The sequence below is a fragment of the Moschus berezovskii genome, chromosome 1 (assembly GCF_049115385.1).
Source record: "Moschus berezovskii isolate FMDL1 chromosome 1, NW_MosBer_1.0, whole genome shotgun sequence".
Taxonomy (NCBI): domain Eukaryota; kingdom Metazoa; phylum Chordata; class Mammalia; order Artiodactyla; family Moschidae; genus Moschus; species Moschus berezovskii.
In genome coordinates, this window is record NC_142460.1 from 118,556,302 (window position 1) to 118,575,852 (window position 19,551).

At 40.2% G+C, this 19,551-nt stretch overlaps 1 long non-coding RNA gene across 1 annotated transcript in view; it reads right to left on the reverse strand.

The window, feature by feature from the left end:
* Positions 1-233: 233 nt before the first annotated feature.
* The window catches only part of LOC148778834 (uncharacterized), a 29,489-nt gene continuing 10,171 nt past the window's right edge, over positions 234-19,551 (reverse strand). Inside the window, exon 3 of the long non-coding RNA XR_016038896.1 lies at positions 234-1,190. This is a non-coding gene — a long non-coding RNA (uncharacterized LOC148778834). The remainder of the gene's footprint in view (positions 1,191-19,551) is intronic.

The window sequence follows — 19,551 nt, forward strand, 5'->3', positions numbered from 1 at the left end:
GGCCTGAAATCAAACCAGTGCCCCTTGCATTGGGAGCATGGAGTCTTAACCACTGGGCCACCAGGGAATTTCCTGTCTCTATACTCTTGAAATGTATCTGTCTGACCTTTCTTGGATGATTTTAAACCTTTGTTCATAGTATTAATTTCTTTCTGATTATCAAAGTAATATTTTATTATTATAAAAATCTGAAAAAATGCAAACCAAAAAAAAAAAAACCCCTCAAAGACAAAATGAACAAATTCTGCTAACTGCCCCACCTACAAACGTCAGGCCTGCTAGCATCTCCCCAGCCTTTCTGTATCCAGTACATAGGCATTCTCTTTTTCTCCTCCCAAATGAATCACATGATGCATATTATGGTATATGCTTTCTTTTCTGTTGTTTAGTCACTAAGCCCACACACATACACACATATAGTGTACATATAATCACCATTGTTTAGAGAAAACAATTGACACACATCACACTTATTTCACATAAATATTTGGTGGAGTTCAGCAGAAGATTTGGAAACTAAAGACCTGCTGGGTGTGTCATCCTGTGTAAGTTATTAAACGTCTCATTTGTAAAATAGGACAGAAATACCGCCCATGAGCATTACACGAGAAGGTGAAAGCAAAAGCAAATCTAAACTCTAAAGTTGGTATGCAAATGTGAAAAAAGCAAAGTTCCCTGCAGCCATAATAGGAAGATGTAAAAGATGCCAATTCTCCAAATGATTTTACTTTCTGTAACAGAAGTTCCCAAGAATGAAGCGTCTGCCTTCTTCTCTGGGTTTACACTACTGACTGAGTCATCCCCGGGGCCTAGCTTCCCCCAGGTAGAGCCATTCCTGAGGCTGTTCTTGGACCTCAGGCATGGTCCAGTGGGCAGAACAGTCAGTTCATGAGCCTGACCATCTGACCCCAGCTTTACCAGCTGCCTCAATGAGGGTACATATTTAACTTCTTAGTGAGTCATTCTCTAAGACTCCAAACTGGGACAGTCAGCTTCGTCATCTACTTCACTTGATGGCCAAGAGGAAGTTTTGATGACGATGGAGAGGAGGGATTTTATGATCCTGGGAAACACTTCCTCTGAACTGGTATGGCAGGGAGGGGCAGGGTGGTGCAGTGGTGAGTGTGCAGGAGTCAGGCCTGGAACACTGGCTGGTACCATCTCTGCCTGGTGGACTTCGGTTTTGTTATCTGGAAAATGACAAAATTTTTGTTTCTAAATGAGTTGCTCTTTTCAGCTTTAATTGAGGCATGATTGACAAATACTAATGAGTTGAATATAATAATTATGCCTATTATATGGTGATTTAAATTTATATACATAATGTTGCTCCAAAATCATTGCAGACAGTGAATACAACCACGAAATTAAAAGACGTTTGCTCCTTGGAAGAATAGCTGTGACAAAAGTAGACAGTGTATTTAAAAGCAGAGACATCACTTTGCTGACAAAGGTCTGTCTAGTCAAAGGTATGATTTTTCCAGGAGTCATGTACAGATGTGAGATTTGGACCATAAAGAAGGCTGAGCGCCAAAGAAGTGATGCTTTCGAATTGGAATGCTGGAGTAGACTCTTGAGACTCCCTTGGACTGCAAGCAAATCAAACCAGTCAAATCTAAAGGAAACCCACCCTGAATATTCACTGGAAGGACTGATGCTGAAGCAGAAGCTCCAATACTTTGGCCACCTGATGCGAAGAGCCCATTCATTGGAAAAGACTGTGATGCTGGAAAAGATTGAGGGCAAAAGAAGAAGAGGGGAGCAGAGAATATAATATGATAGATAGTATCACCAACTTAATGGACATGAATTTGAACAAACTCCAGAAGATGGTGAAGGACAGAGAAGCATGGCGTGCTGCAGTTCATGGGGTCTCAAAGAGTCGGACACGATTTAGCAACTGAACAAAAATAACAACTAAGGCATCCCACCCCGTCTCTCTTAACCTCCAGGCCATGCCTCAAGCTGTCCCACCTTCCTGGACCACCCTCCAGTCCTGTCTCAAACTCCAACTCTGGCTTCCTTCCCACACTGCTTTCTGAGATCAAGGAATATACTTCACTTTTATATTCCTAGGACCCAGTGTAGTATCTGGAACACAGCTGGTATCTAATAAAGGTTTGTTGGATGGAGAAATAAATGGTTAAATGAATGAAACTAATTAGTCATTGTGTGGCACAATTAAAACTTACATGAAAAAAATAAATAAAATAAATAAATAAATAAATAAAACTTACATGAGTATCAGCTGACTCCAAGCCAAATAGGATTATGTATATACAGAGGGTGTCCAGCATGATGCCTGGGTCATATTAAGTGATATAGAAACATCTGTTCTTCTCTTCTTTGCTTTCTTTCTCTCTTAAAACATTTTGCACAAAAACTCAAATACCAAACAGAGACCAAAGCCAGGAGCCCTCTCCCAGAAGCTGGGGGGGGTGGTGTCGGTGAGGAGGGAGGTGTTGGTTGAACCCACTTCTTGCAAGCCTATTGGTGTATGCACTCATATGTGTTCAGTTCAGTCGCTCAGTCATGTCCGACTCTTTGCAACTCCATGAATTACAGCACGCCAGGCCTCCCTGTCCATCACCAGCTCCCAGAGTTCACTCAAACTCATGTCCATTGAGTCGGTGATGCCATCCAGCCATCTCGTTCTCTGTCGTCCCCGTCTCCTCCCGCCCCCAATCCCTCCCAACATCAGACTCTTTTCCAGTGAGTCAACTCATCACATGAGGTGGCCAAAGTATTGGAGTTTCAGCTTTAGCATCAGTCCTTCCAATGAACACCCAGGATTGATCTCCTTTAGAATGGACTGGTTGGATCTCCTTGCAGTCCAAGGGACCCTCAAGAGTCTTCTCTAGCACCACAGTTCAAAAGCATCAATTCTTCAGCGATCAGCTTTCTTCACAGTCCAACTCTCACATCCATACATGACCACTGGAAAAACCATAGCCTTGACTAGACGCACCTTTGTTGGCAAAGTAATGTCTCTGCTTTTTAACATGCTATCTAGGTTGGTCATATCATGGAGAAAGCAAAAGAGTTCCAGAAAAACATCTATTTCTGCTTCATTGACTATGCCAAAACCTTTGACTATGTGGATCACAATAAACTGTGGAAAATTCTGAAAGAGATGGGAATACCAGACCACCTGACCTACCTCTTGAGAAACCTGTATGCAGGTCAGGAAGCAACAGTTAGAACTGGACATGGAACAACAGACTGGTTCCAAATAGGAAAAGGAGTGCGTGAAGGTTGTATTGTCACCCTGCTTATTTAACTTCTATGCAGAGTACATCATGAGGAATGCTGGGCTAGAAGAAGCACAAGCTGGAATCAAGATTGCCGGGAGAAATATCAATAACCTCAGATATGCAGATGACACTACCCTTATGGCAGAAAGTGAAGAGGAACTCAAAAGCCTCTTGATGAAAGTGAAAGAGGAGAGTGAAAAAGTTGGCTTGAAGCTCAACATTCAGAAAACAAAGATCATGGCATCTGGTCCCATCACTTCATGGGAAATAGATGGGGAAACAGTGGAAGCAGTGTCAGACTTTATTTTTTGGGGCTCCAAAATCACTGCAGATGGTGATTGCAGCCATGAAATTAAAAGACGCTTATGCATATGTGCATAAGGAAGAAAAAAAAGGGCTTCCCAGGTGGCTCAGTGATAAAAACAGTCTGCCTGTCCATGCAGGAGATGCAGGTTTGATCCCTGATCCAGGAAGACTCCACACATCGCAGAGCAGCTAAGCCCCTGTGCCACAGATACTGAAGTCTGAGTGCCCTAGAGCCCATGCTCTGCAACAAGAGAAGTCACTGCAGTAAGCCCATGCACTGCAACTGAGAGAGGCCACCGCTCCCTGCAACTAGAGAAAAGCCTGTATAGCAGTGAAGACCCAGATCAGTCAAAAAAAACACATATCTCTTACCTAGCTGTTGGTGTCTAATGCCAGCACTACCTTGGAACTGGTGACTGTGTGTGTGTGTGTTTTAATATCAGCAATATCAATCTATTTTGATTAACTGAAGAAAGGTAAAAAATGATTTCCAGTCATCTACCTAAAAGATATGGTTTCCAACTGCATCACCACACTCAAAACAAGGCTCTGCCACCATCAAAAATCATTTATTGCTGGCTACTTAGAAAAGATTGATTTTTCCTTTTATCTTATATTTTAATTTTCATTTCAAACTGCTTTAAATAAAAGTTTAAAAAGTTTTGGACATTTGAAAGACTAGTACTAGTACCATGATCATCCATAGATCTACTACCCCAGAAAAGGGTTTCGAAGCCTCAGGACTTGGGCATTTGTATCCAGATAATTGTCTGTTGTCAGGGACTGCCCTGTGCACTATAGGTGTTTAGCAGAATTTTTGGCTTCTACTTACTACATGCCAGTAGCAACACCACCCCTAATTTGTGACAGCCAGAAATGTCTCCAAACACTGACAGATATTTCCTAGGAATCAAAATCATTTCCCCCTACGTCCCTCCCCATTTATAATCACTTAGATCAAACAGTTACCATTTTGTTGCATTTGCTTTATTATACAATTAAAAAAAAATTTGAAAATAAGTTGCATGCTGGCAGTTTACCTCCATATACTTTAGCAGGCATCTCCTAAATTTAAGAATCTTGACCTGCATAATTTACCATCACACATACAAGAATATTTAGAAATCTCCAACATTATCTAATACCCAGTCCACAGGCTACTTGTACAAAGCAGTACTAGTCTTTGCGTCTGGAAAAGGAAGATATACTTACTGATTAATTTTGGTCCTAAATCTGAGAAATGAATGATTATACAGTTGTCTTTCTTTAAGTTGGGACAAGAAATGTGATTTCAAATGGCTTCTCTTACCTTCAGTGTTCTGGTCAAGGTTTCATGATCAAATTATGGTACAGTTGAATCAAGACACTGGTGATTTCAAAAAAATAACAAAAATGAAAACAAAGTCCCTTTAAAAAATGAACCATGGAGCACATGGATTGGCTGGCTGTATACCTGACTTGGTACTTTCAATCTCAAGATACTTTCATTTTCTCTTTCGATCGTTTCCTCCCTCATTTTTTTTTTATGTATAGCTTTGACAACTGGTACATCATTCTACATTTAATTCTTTTCTTTTAATTATTAGGCTGCACTGGATCTTAGTTGCAGCATGCAAACTCTTAGTTGAGGAATGTGGGATCTAGTTCCCTGACTAGGGATCGAACCTGGGCCCCCAGGCTTGGGAGCTTGGAGTCCCAAGTCACTGGACAACCAAGGGAAGTCCCTCTATGGTTAATTTTTACTTGACTCTTCATTTTTTTTCCCCACCCCCTGTCCTTTATTCACAATTCTTTGCAAATCTATAGCTTTGGAAGATTTAAACTGTTACCTTCCTCTCACTGGCACCAAAGATCCTGTGATTTGCTGCAGAAAACTTACCCAGGTTGATGTTTCTCTAAATCCTGGTCCCCGTATTTATCTGGACCTCACACAAGCTCCTATTTGCTTTCTATCTCCATGAGTGACACTAGCCCATTTTGATTGCTCAAGGCTAAAATCAGGAGACATCCTAGATAGTCCTCATTCTCACTCTGGGTCTCCAATTGATAGCAAGCGCTACAAGAGTTCTACTTTCTAGATGTGTCTCAGCCCTACACACTGAATACTCACTGCCCACATCCCCTTGTGACTGCAACAGCCTCATAATCACCCTCTCTGCCTCCAGTTTTAGATCTCTCTAGTCCATTTGACTGGAGGCAATCACCCTAATCTTTCCAATATGCAAATCTAACCAATCAATGGTTTGCTGTTATCCTTAGAATAAAGTCCAAACTCTAACTTGGACAGCTGTCCTTTTGTTACCTGCCAACCTCTCCAGACTTGTCACAGCTCTTTGCTCTCAACACCACCCACCCACAGACTTAATGCTCCAAACACAATGTCCTTACTTAAATGCTTCAAATGAGCTACCTGGTCACTTTTCAAACTTCGGATATATACATTTTTCTCTGCCTGCAGATTATTGTCAACCACTGTCTTAAAACTATCAGAAATTACTGTATATTCTACACTATGATAGGCCAAAGGCTCTTTTATTAATCATAGAAGTTCCTTATGGTTTATATTGATGTACTACTTCATACCTTTTTTATATAAATAAAGTTTGGTGTGAAAGTGAAAATCGCTCAGTTGGGTCTGACTCTTTGTGACCCCATGGACTAGCCACGGAATTCTCCAGGCCAGAACACTCGAGTGGGTAGCCGTTCCCTTCTCCAGGGGATATTCCCAAACCAGGGATTGAACCCAGGTCTCCCTCATTGCAGGCGGATTTTTTACCAGCTGAGCTACCAGAGAAGCCTGGTAGTTTGGTGTAGGAGCAATATATATTCATCCCAGAAAATTGAGAAAAGTATATACGAATGTTGTGTGTATATATGTAGGTAGACATAGATATACAGATATATATAGACATATATAGACATAGATAAAGATAGATTTAGAGAAGAGGGCCATCCTGTACATATATGTTTTTAAACCAAACACTTTTCTTTGTGCTTAAAGTTTTAGTTAATAATTTAATAAACATCCAATTATATGCTCCTCATAATCATAACAGTAGCAAACTGTAAGAAACCACCATGGCTTCACATTCATTTTTGCATTTTGAAGAACTTCCTGCAACATTCTAGCTACTTTTTTTTTTTACTATTGTAGTAAAATATTCATGACACAAAATTTACCATTTTAATCACTTCAAAGTACACAGTTCCATGGCATTAAGTACATTCACAATGCTGTGTAGCCATCACTACTGTCCATTTCCAGAACTATTCATCATCTCAAACAGAAACCCTGTACCCATTAAACAGTGACTCCCCATTCCTCCCTTCCCAGCCCCTGGTAACTTGAACACATTGTAATTGTTTTCACTTAATTTTCCCACACCTTTAACTATTGTACAACATAATTTTTAATTATTGCAAATATCTGGTTGATTACATCATAATTTATTTAACTGGGCTCCTGTGTTAAGAGTTTTAGATTATGTCCAATTCTAATTTTTCACTCTCAAAACAATACACTGAACTCTCTTGCCTTATTGTTTGTTAAGTCGTTTTTATCTTTTCTAACCCTGAGAAGATTCAGAATCAATCACGTTACTGCCACATTTAAGATGAAGAAATACTAGGGCAGTGAAACTACTCTGCATGATATCATAATGACGGATATGTTATTATATATTTGTCCAAATACATAGAATGGACAACACCAGGAATGAACTGTAATGTTAACTATGGACTTTGAGTGATTATGATTTGTGATCGGTCAATGGACATTCGTCAGTTGTAATAAATTCCCTTCTCCAGAGGATCTTTCCAACCCAGAAAACAAACGAAGTCTCTTGCATTGCAGGCAGGTTCTTTACCATCTGAGCCACCAGGGAAGCCCACTCTGATGGGGGATATTGCTAATGGGAGAAGTTATGTGTAGGGGTAGATGGTATACAGGAAATCGCTATACTTTCTCCTCCACTTTCATATGAGCCTAAAATCACTCTAAAATTATCTTAATAAAAACAAGGAAATAATGTTCACATAGAGATTCTGTGATGTCCAGTGTCTCAGAGTTAGGAAGGGGAGAGCTGGACCTGGTGTCCAAGGCCTCTAAGTCCACGCCACTGTTCTATCCTGTCTCTGACAGTCTCGCCATTTCTCAACTTAGCAGACATAGCAGTTTGGACAGAATGGAGTGTCAAGGGACAACAAGCGTGCGTGGAGATATGGCAGAACAGAGCTGCCAAGTCTGGGTGAAGGGGGAAGAGTGCAGACTTAAGATAACATAGGCAAGGGAGTTGTGAAATGCTCATGGCCAGCAAGTCAAACTGGAATACCAGAGGTCAAAGCAAGGGCAGGTAGTGACAAAGCTGTAACAAGTTCTGAAGGAAGCTATGATGTAAGGACTGGCACTGCCCCACTTCCCAGTCCCCAAAAGTCCTCCATGTGAACAACTTGCTGGCTCACCCATGTACTATGTGCAACTTGAACATGAATATGGAAGTAATAATCCTATTTCAGGAACAGTTTTGAACAAATGTAACACCACAGACATTTAGACACAGTGAGATTAGGCAGGTTAGTTAAAATTCCGGTCATCTTTGCTTTTTGGTCACACTGATGTTATCTTGGTGGGAAAACCCTGCTGGTTAAAGCAGATTGTCTTTCATGGATGGACCTAGAGACAATCATACAGAGTGAAGTAAGTCAGAAAGAGAAAAACAAATCCTGTATATTGACACAATATATGTGGAATCTGAAAAAAATTGGTATAGATGAACTTATTTACAAAGCAGAAATAAAGACACAGATGTAGAGAATGAACGTATGGATACCAATAGGGTATGGGGGGACTGGAATGAATTGGAATATTGGGATTGACATATATATATATATATATATATATATATACTATTGATAGTATGTATAAAATAGATAGCTAATGAGAACCCACTGTATACCACAGGGAACTCTACTTAATCCTCTGTGGTGACCTAAATGGGAAGGATGTCCAAAAAAGAGAGGATATGTGTGTATGCATAGCTTATTCACTTTGCTGGAGAAACTAACACAATATTGTAAAGCAACTACAGTCCAATAAAATTAAAAAAAAATAAAGCAGACTATCTTTGAACTTCAAACAATAACTTATTATTACTTCTTAAATACTATTTTGTGTGTGTGAAAAAAAATAAAACATTAAGTCCAGAGTGGAAAAACACAAGGAATTCTTCAAAGCAAAGAGTTTCTAACTTTCTAACTTTTCAGCCAGTTAATGCTGACTTTTTGACATTTTCATTTACATAATTTTGCTTAATTTAAGTTTCTATGAAACCAGAGACTAGGATGAGGACTTGTGAGCAGGAAGCTTATTTGCAAAGTGATCCCAGGAAGCAGAAGTGTGGGAGTTGGGAAAGAAGAAACGCCAATTAAGTGCTTATTAGCAGTGGGTTTCTGCTGTGAGCAACTGTGGCTCACTACTGTCGGGTGTTTCTAAGGATGGAATAGAATGCCCTGGAATTGCACAAGGTACAGGAGGCTGGAGACTGTCCATCAACTTCCAGCCCTATGACTGAAAGTTCCACCTTCTTACTCTCTCCTTCCCTGGCAACTCTGGGCTCTAGGATCTGACTCAGCAACCTTCTGTGGCTGTGGAAAAAGACCCAAGGCTCAAAACAGACCCTGCAAGGCTTGTGTACTCAAGGCACGCACAGGAAATACATACATGGAACTGGCCAATGCAGTTTCCCTGAAGTCAAGTGGGCTGATAGCGTGTGGTTCAGAGAACACTGGTGTCTATACCTATTACTTTTGGAACCAAATCTCTTCGTTTAAAAACAAACCCAGTCAAACACACACACACACACACACACTGAAGTGCTAAGTTGCTTCAGTCATGTCTGACTCTTCACGACCCCATGGACTGTAGCCCACCAGACTCCTCTGTCCATGAGATTCTCCAGGCAAGAATACTATAGTGGGTTGCCATTCCTTTCTCCAGGGGATCTTCCTGACCCAGGGATTGAGCCCCCATCTCCTGCATTGCAGGCGAATTCTTTACCTCTGAGCCATCTGGGAAGCCCCAGCTAGTGCAGAAAAGCAAATTAATATTTTAAATGTTATATTAAATTTGGAATGCATAACATGGCTATAATGAAAAAGATGGACAATAACAAGTGTTGACAAGAATGTGAGGAAGTAGGAACCCTCATATATTATGCAAAATAATATAGCACTTTAGAAAAGAGGTTGGTGGTTTCATAAACTTACACTTTATAGATGGTCACCCAGCAATTCCACTTCTAATAAGAGGACTGAAAATATAACTTCACATGAAAGCTTTTTACATGAATGTTCACAGTAGAACTACTCATAATAGGCAAAATGGAAACAACTCAAATGTCCATCATCTGATAATTGGATAAACAAATGTTAGTATATCTATGGGCTTCGCTGGTGGCTCAGACAGTAAAGAATCTTCCTGCAATGTGGGAGACCCAGGTTTGATCCTTGGATTGAGAAGATGCCTTGCAGAAGGGAATGGCTACCCACTCCAGAATTCTTGCCTGGAAAATTCAGCCATACAAAAAATGTGAAGTACTGATATATGCTACAACAAGGCTGGACCTTAAAAATATGATCCTAAGTGAAGGAGGTCAGTAACAAAAGGGAACAGATTGTATGATTTTCTTAATAGGAAATGTCCAGAATAGTCTAATCCACAGTATTATGCACAAAGATTCTACAGATGGAGACAACATGTAGGTCAGTGGATGCTGGGGGCAAGGGGTAGGAAGAGGTTTTAGAAAAGGCATCCCTGGCTTTAATTTTACAAATTTTGGAATCTTGGGTGGTATATTTAAAAACTCAGTTTCCTCAGCTGAGGGAATAATAACGTCAATCTATTGTGGAGATTCAGTTGGGCAATGTAATAAGGTATCTGACATGAAACACATTTAGTAAATGGTAATTATTATTATTATGGATAAAGAATACAGGATTAATAGAGCACAGGATAAGAGATACAAAACTCAGTTGAGAGCGGAGACAGAATCTTTGAGCTAGACTGTCTGTGTTAATAAATCGATCATTTAAAGCATCAAGGATTGCTTTAATTGAATTTCAATTATCAATACAATAAAATATGTTCACAGAAGTATGGAGAAAAATTAGAATTAGTCTGGAGAACTAAGGAGAGTATAAAGATACTTTCTAAACAGTTTGCAGAGGGATTCTGTGGACTTTACAGGAAGAACTTTGGCATTACCCTTAAGACTTATATCAATGAGGAATTTTCATTGAGCCTGCTCCTGGCTCAGTGCTCAGACAGATATTATCTCATTTAGTTCACACGATAAAACAGAGGTAAGTGTTATTTTTATCTCATTTCTCTAATCAAAAAATGAATACTTAGGTAAGTCAGAAAAAGAAAGACAAATACCATATGATATCACTTATATGTGGAATCACCCTTATGGCAGAAAGCAAAGAGTAACTAAAGAATCTCTTGATGAAAGCAAAAGAGGAGAGTGAAAAAGTTGGCTTAAAACTCAACATTCAAAAAACTAAGATCATGGCATCCGGTCCCATCACTTCATGGCAAATAGATGGGGAAACAATGGAAACAGTGACAGACTTTATTTTTTGGGGCTCCAAAATCATTGCAGATGGTGACTGCAGCCATGAAACGAAAAGACGCTTGCTCCTTGGAAGAAAAGCTATGACTAACCTAGAGAGCATATCAAAAAGCAGAGACACTGCTTTGCTGACAAAGGTCCATTTAGTCAAGCTATGGTTTTTCCAGTAGTCATGTATGGATGTGAGAGTTGGATCATAAAGAAGGCTCAGTGCTGAAGAATTGATATTTTTGAACTGTAGTGTTGGAGAAGACTCTTGGACTGCAAGGAGATCAAACCAGTCTATCCTGAAGGAAATCAGTCCTGAATATTCACTGGAAAGACTGACGCTGAAGCTGAAGCTCCAATACTTTGGCCACCTGATGCGAAGAACTGACTCACTGGAAAAGAATGATGCTGGGAAAGACTGAAGGCAGGAGGTGAAGGAGACGACAGAGGATGAGATGGTTGGATGGCATCACTGACTCAATGGACATGAGTTTGAGCAAGCTCTGGGAGTCGGTGATGGACAGGGAAGCCTGGCATGCTGCAGTCCATGAAGTCGCAAAGAGTCAGACATGACTGAGCGACTGAACTGAATGGAAATTAAGACACAAATAAACCTATCTATGAAATTGAAACTGATTCACAGACATAGAGAACAGACTTGTGATTGCTCAGAGGGAGGGGCATGGGGGAGGGATGGGTTGGGAGTTTGGGATTAGCAGATGCAAACTAATAGAGAATAGACAAACAGCAAGGCCCTACTGTATAGTACAGAGAACTATATTCAATATCCTGTGATAAACCATAATGAAAGAGTATGAAAAAGATATGTAAAACTGATTACTTTGCTGTACAGAAGAAATTAACACAACATTATCTCAATAAAATAAATTAGAAAAAAAACAATAACAAAGAATACTTAAAAGACTTAAGTAACCTTCCAAGGGTTGTACAGTTAGGAAGTGGCGGTGTCACCCCCCAAACCCAGGTCTTGCTAAATCCATTTTGGGTGCTTTACAAAGAAAAGAGGGTGCTGCCAAGGAGGAGCCAGAAATGAAGACAAAGATGAAACTTGAGGATTGGAGTTCAGCTATGAACTTTCCCTTTGTAAGGCTGCATCTAGGACAGTGGCTTTCCACACCTCCGGGCTTCATACACAATGTGTTCACTGGGCATGACTCCAGGGGACCCCATTTACATAGGACACATTTTGAATAGCAGAAATCAGTGACCTGCCTCCATAGATAGCAAGGTGAGTGTGTGGTGGAGGCTGAAAGGCAGGAAAACATTGGGACCAGAAGCTGGGGAATGTGATAAGAAGCAAACTAGACATAAACTAAAGGGCTGACTGCAGCAGCCGGCTTACGTTGGGAGCAGTAAAAGATGGGGGTCGGGATTGTCAGAAAAGGAAGGAAAAGTGGATACTTTGAGGAAAAGTAGCCTTGGGGAGTAAAATACCCTACAGGTCCATGGGCTCAGAAGGGCTGGGAGAAGCTGCGAGCTCCAGGAGTTGGGAGATCAGCAGAGGAAGGAGAAGAAAGCCACAGCAGAACCTCACCCACTTTGCAGTTTCACCAAAGACTATTTCTGAGTTGTCAATTTTGCTATAGATGTAGATGGCAGGGTTCAAAAGAAAACAGATCAGCAACTGGTCTTTCTACTTAAAAAAGCAAGACTCAGGAAGTTTCCATGACTCAGTAATGAAAGTGATATTGTTTTTGAAGTGTAAAGCAAACAAGGGGAATTTTCTTTTTGTAGTAGTTTTTTTTTTCTTTCACTATTTGGTTTTTTTCAAAAAATTAGAAATGGAACATACATAGTTCAGTTATGGAAGATGTTATTTCTAGCCACAATTTAGCTCAGCACATGGTGGATTTTTCCTTTGATTTTGAATTCCTAGGCTTTAAATGTTTCAACAGACCCTTGGAGGCCATTTTGCTGTTACAGCCATCACAGTGGAGTCTGACATGGTTTCACCAAGTCACCAAGTGAATGACTAGAGATAGGGCTGCTCATGAAATCCCAGATATTAAGGTTCAGTCCCCAATGACAGTAATAATAATATTTTAGAAGTATGAAAAACCTAAAATCATATCTGAAAGTGTTCAGAAATTCTAAATAAGCTTTAAAAAAAGATTTTATGGAGGAAGAGGTAGATCAATTCAAAGACATTTGAGAAGATGCCTTTGTGGTAGATTAAAACCTAATTATGCATTTGAATGGATCAATAATGAAACATTTAAAAATGTATAGAGACACTATTATATATAAAATAGAAAACTAAGGAGAACTGACTGTATAGCACAGGGAACTCTACTCAGTGCTCTGTGGTGACCTAAATGGGAAGGAAATCCAAAAAAGAGGGGATATATGTATACAGGTGACTGATTCACTTTGCTGTACAGCAGAAACTGACATAGCAGTGTAAAGCAACCATACTCCAATAAAATAAAATTTAGAAGAGATATACACTTAAGTATTTAGGGATAAAAGTTTTGATACTTGCAACCTGCTCTCAAGTGGTTTAGCAAAAATAGATGAAGCAAATGTGGCAAAATGTTAAATTGATTAATCTAGGCAAAGGTATTATAGCATTCACTGTTCTTGCAACTTTTCTATAGTTTAATTTTTTAATTAAAATGAATATATATTTGAAAAAACCCTCCATCATTTCTTATAATTGCCTTTTTGTGTATCTGTGGCAAGAATATTTAAGATTTACTCTATTAACAACTTTCAAGTATATAACACAATATTATTATGGTCACCATTTTGTACATTAGATCCCCAGAACTTATTCATTTTATGACGGGAAGTTTATACCATCTGGCCAGCATCTCCCCATGTCCTCATCCTGCAACCCTTGACAACCACCATTCTACTCTGTTTCTGCAAATTCAGCTTTTTGAATTAAAAAAAATATTTTTGGCTGCACCATGGGGGATCTTAGTTCCTTAACCAGGAATTGAATCTGTATCCTCTGCAGTGGATACTCTACTCCTCTGCAGAGTCTTAACCACTGGACTGTCAGCAAAGGCCTAAGTTTGGCTTTTTTAGGTTCTACTAATACATGGGACGAGTTGACTCACTGGAAAAGACTCTGATGCTGGGAAAGGTTGGGGGCGGGAGGAGAAGGGGACGACAGAGAATGAGATGGCTGGATGGCATCACCGACTCTGTGGACATGAGTTTGAGTGAACTCCGGGAGTTGGTGATAGACAGGGAGGCCTGGCGTGCTGTGATTCATGGGGTCGCAGAGTCGGACACGACTGAGCGACTGAACTGAACTGAACTGAACTGAATATATGAGATCCGGAGAAGGCAATGGCACCCCACTCCAGTACTCTTGCCTGGAGAACCCCATGGATGGAGGAGCCTGGTATGCTACAGTCCATGGGGTCACTAAGAGTCGGACCCGACTGAGGGACTTCACTTTCACTTTTCACTTTCATGCATTGGAAAAGGAAATGGCAACTTACTTCAGTATTCTTGCCTGGAGAATCCCAGGGACGGGGGAGCCTGGTGGGCTGCCGTCTATGGGGTCACACAGAGTCAGACACGACTGACGTGACTTAGCAGCAGCAGCGTCAATACATGAGATCATACAGTGTTTGTTTCTCTATCTGACATACGTAGCATAATGCCCCGAAGGCCCACTCATGTCGTCACAAACGGCAGGATTTCCTTCTTTCTCATGGCTGAATGATACTCCATTTTTTTTTTCTTATTTTTTTTATCCCTTCATCTGAAGATGGACACTTAGGTTGTTCCCATATCTTGGTTATTATAAATAATGCTGCAATGAACACAAATGTGCAGAAATTTCATTTCCTTTAATCACATTTTTTTTTTCTTTTTGGCCGTTGAGTTGCATGAGTTTCTTATATATTTAGGATGTTAAACTTTTCACACAGATAGTTTGCAAATATTTTCTCCCACTCTATGGGTTGCCTTTTATTTTGCTGATCATTTCTTTTGCTATGTAGAAGCTTTTTAGTCTGATGTAGTTCTGTTTGTTTATTTTTGCTCTTGTTGCTTGTGCTTATGATGTTATATCTAAAACATCATTACCATGATCAATGTCAAGGAGTGTTTTTTCTATATTTTTTTCTAGGAGTTTTGCGATTTCAGGCCTATGTTTAAGTCTTTAATCCAATTTGAGTTACTTTTGTGAGTTCAGTTCAGTGAGTAGTATAGTATAAAGTCCAATTTCATATTTTGCATGTTATACCCAGTTTTTCCAGCACCAATTTATAGAAAAAAACTATCCTTTTCCCACTCTTGATTCTGTTTCATAAGTCTCTCTGTGCCTGTTTTTATGACAGTCCTTAAAGGTTTGGTAGAATTCACCAGTGAAACCATTGGGTCCTGGACGTTTCTTTGTTGGGAGGTTTTTGATTATGGACTCAATCTTCTTATTCATATTGGTCAGATTTTCTTCTTCATGATTTAAACTCGTATGTTTCTAGAAATTTATCCATTTCTTCTAGGTTATTCAATTTGTTATACTCCTCCCTTTTTAATAATAAACTTAAAAATTTAGAATAGTTTTAGGTTTCCCAAAGTTGTAAAGATAGTACATAGTTCTTATATATCCCATACCAAGTTTCCCCTGTTGTGAATATGTTACATTATTCTGATAACTTTGTCACAACTAAAAAACTAATATCAGCACATTACTATTAATGGGATTCTCCAGGCAAGAGTCCTGGAGTGGGTTGCCATTTCCTTCTCCAGGAGATCTTCCCAACCCAGGGATCGAACCAAGGTCTCCCTCATTGGAGGCAGACGCTTTACCATCTGAGCCACCAGGGAAGTTCAATTAAACAACACACTTCATTAAAATTTTACTAGTGCCTTTCTCATTACATCTTGTCAGGTGTGCATTCTATCAATATGACATCACTGATCATGTTAACCTTGATTACTTGACCAAAACAGCGTTTGCTGTTTGCTGAATTTCTCTACTATAAAGGTACTTTTGCCTCTTTCATACTTTATGCTTCAGAAGCACGTTACTAAGCACACGCCACATTCAAATCCTTCCATTTTTTTGTGAGATGCATAATTGAAATATTTAGAGGTGAAATGAAATGATGTCAAAGATTTGTTTTAAAATATTTCAGCACATAAAAATAAGGGAAGTCCCTAGTGGTCCATTGGTTAAGACTCTACGGTTCCAATGTAGGGAGAATGGCTTCCATCCCTGGTTGGAGAATCAGGGAACTAAGATCCTACATCCCCCTTGGTGTGACAAAAACAAACAAACAAACTAAAAAACAACCAACAAACAAAACAAAACAGAAGAAAAAGCATGGTTAAAGTGAAAGTCACTCAGTTCAGTTCAGTTCAGTCGCTCAGTCGTGTCTGACTCTGCGACCCCATGAATCACAGCACACCAGGCCTCCCTGTCCATCACCAACTCCCGGAGCTCACTCAAACACATGTCCATTGAGTCAGTGATGCCATCCAGCTACTCAGTCATGTCCAATTCTTTGTGACCCCATGGACTGTACCATGGAATTCTCCAGGCCAGAATACTGGAGTGGGTAGCCTTTCCCTTCTCCAGAGTATCTTCCCAATCCAGGGATCGAACTCAGGTCTCCCGCATAGCAGGGAGATTCTTTTATCAGCTGAGCCACAAGGGAAGCCCAAAAAGCATGGTGGATGGGGAGAAATATAAAAATACCTATGGTGATATGCTGTTGATTGTAGAAGCTAGTGATGTATATACCAGAAGACAAAGAATTTTAAGCAGCTTTTCTGGGCCTTTTTCACTGAGAGATCACCAACAATATCAATAAAAGTCTAGACTTTCTGTCCAGCCAGTTACAGGATACTAATTTTCTTTTCTTCATAAACTAAACTCTGTCCTGAATTCCTTTCACTCTTTTCAGCTTTCCTGACAGCAGTGCAGTTAACCCAAGTTTCATTATGCTCATTTATGACACTGGATTTTGCCTCATGTTGACACAGACTGAATATTTTACGTAGACTGAATATTGTGTCCCCTGTCCAACCTCCCCAAATTTCCATGTTGAAATCCTAATCTCCAAGGTAATGGGGTCTTTGGAAGGTGATAGGTCATAAGGGCAGCCCTCTCATGATTGAACTTAGTGCTCTTTACAGAAGAGACCCCAGAGAGCTAGCTTGCCATTTGCACCATTTGAGGACAGAAATGAGAAGATGGCTGTCTATGAAGAAGCAGATCCTGAATCTGCCAGCACATGGATTTTGGACTTCCCAGCTCCTGAAACTGTAAGAAATAAATTTCTGTTGTTTATAAGCCATCTAATCTTTGGTCTTTTTATATAGCAGCCCAAACAGACTAAGATACTTACTAAAAGCTATAATCTGTGTTTATTATTCCTTTGGTCTGACTAACTAAAAGCCTTGCCCACCAAAGATGTTCAATAAATATTTGGGAATGGGAAAAAAATGATCCTGGAGGGTGCTTGTTTAAAAGTAAAGATTACTGCATCCTGCTCCCTCATATTCTGGGAATCTACATATTAATTAAGCCCTACTTCTTTTTTTGACCCAAGTGCCCATAAACAATGCTTTTATTTATTTTTTCAGCCCCGTGGCATGTGGGATTCTAGTTCCCTGACCAGGGAGCGAACCTGCACCCCGTGCACTGGCAGTGTGGAGTCTCAACCACTGGATCACCAGGGAAGTCCACCCATAGACAGCACATTCAGAAACAATGCCCAAATCATAAAAGCAGAGACCATTTTGATGATCCCTGTATCCAATACATGTTTTTAGTGAATACATATATTAATGTGTGTGTGTGTGCCCGTCTAGTCAAGGCAATGGTTTTTCCCGTGGTCATGTATGGATGTGAGAGTTGGACTGTGAAGAAAGCTGATCGCCGAAGAATCGATGCTTTTGAACTGTGGTGTTGGAGAAGACTCTTGAGAGTCCCTTATACTGCAAGGAGATCCAACCAGTCCATTCTAAAGGAGATCAATCCTGGGTGTTCATTGGAGGGACTGATGCTAAAGCTGAAACTGCAATACTTTGGCCACCTCATGCGATGAGTTGACTCACTGGAAAAGACTCTGATGCTGGGAAAGGTTGGGGGCGGGAGGAGAAGGGGACGACGGAGAATGAGATGGCTGGATGGCATCACCGACTCGATGGACATGAGTTTGAGTGTACTCCGGGAGTTGGTGAGGGACAGGGAGGCCTGGCGTGCTGTAATTCATGGGGTCGCGGAGAGTCGGACACGACTGAGCGACTGAACTGAACTGAACTGAACTGTGTGCATTCTACATTGCTTCAGTTGTGTCTCTTTGAGACTTTATGGACTGTAGCCCACCAGGCTCCTCTGTCCATGGGGATTCTCCAAGCAAGAATACTGGAGTGGGTTGCCATGCCCAACTTCAGGGGATCTTCCTGACTCAGGGATCAAACCTGCATCTGTTTCCTGCCTTGGCAAGCAGGTTCTTTACCATGAGCACCTCCTGGGAAGCTCATAATAAGTAAATGAATTTACACTCTTTGAGAATGCATGAGAAAGGAAGATCCACAACTGATTCTTATTATTAGCTTTTGACACAGTCATAACCACGGGACTCTTGGTTTGCTCTCAGAATCAATTAGTCATGCAAAATCTATTAAATATAAAAACGTTGACACCTAAAGGGTTGAAAAGACTTGTCCAAATTTTTCTGTCTTCAAAGTGGCCAGTTCTGTCCACTTTTATTAGCTACTTCTTTACACTGATTTATTGATTAATCTTATAAGCACCACTTCATTGCAGGCATTATGTTGGTATGAGAGAAATAGAGCTGAACAAGAAAAGTTGCTTGTGCTCAACAGCTGAATTGTGGATAAGAAAAGCAACAAAACACAATATAGCATCTTAAGTGTTATAAGAGAGAGAACATATTTTTCAGTGTGGACCTCACAAGTCATCTATGTAATTGCACAAAGAAAGTATGTTAAATCTCTTGAGAGGTTTGGCCTCTGCCTTCTTTGGCCAATTGACCAAAACAACTCCCTATTCCTTGTTTTGTCTCCTGGGTTTTCTGGACTAAAGAAACCCTCTGAGACAAACCGCTGGGCTCTGTTTTTGGTACTTCTTCCCCCACCAGAGGCAATACCAAACATGGCACAGCCACTCATTTAGCTTGGAGATTTCAGGTGGCTCACACATTAAGGGAGATGGGATCAACTGTGTACCTTACAGTCTCTTTTAGATATGCATATTGCACTCTAGATACCATCCACAACACAATGGATGCAACAGAAGTAGCAGTACTTCTTGCAGTAGTGGTATTGCTATGGTAAGGTAGAAGGGAAACAGAGGACTGGGAATCTCAGGGAAAACAGTAACAGTAAAAACAGCCTTTTTAAAAAACAAACAA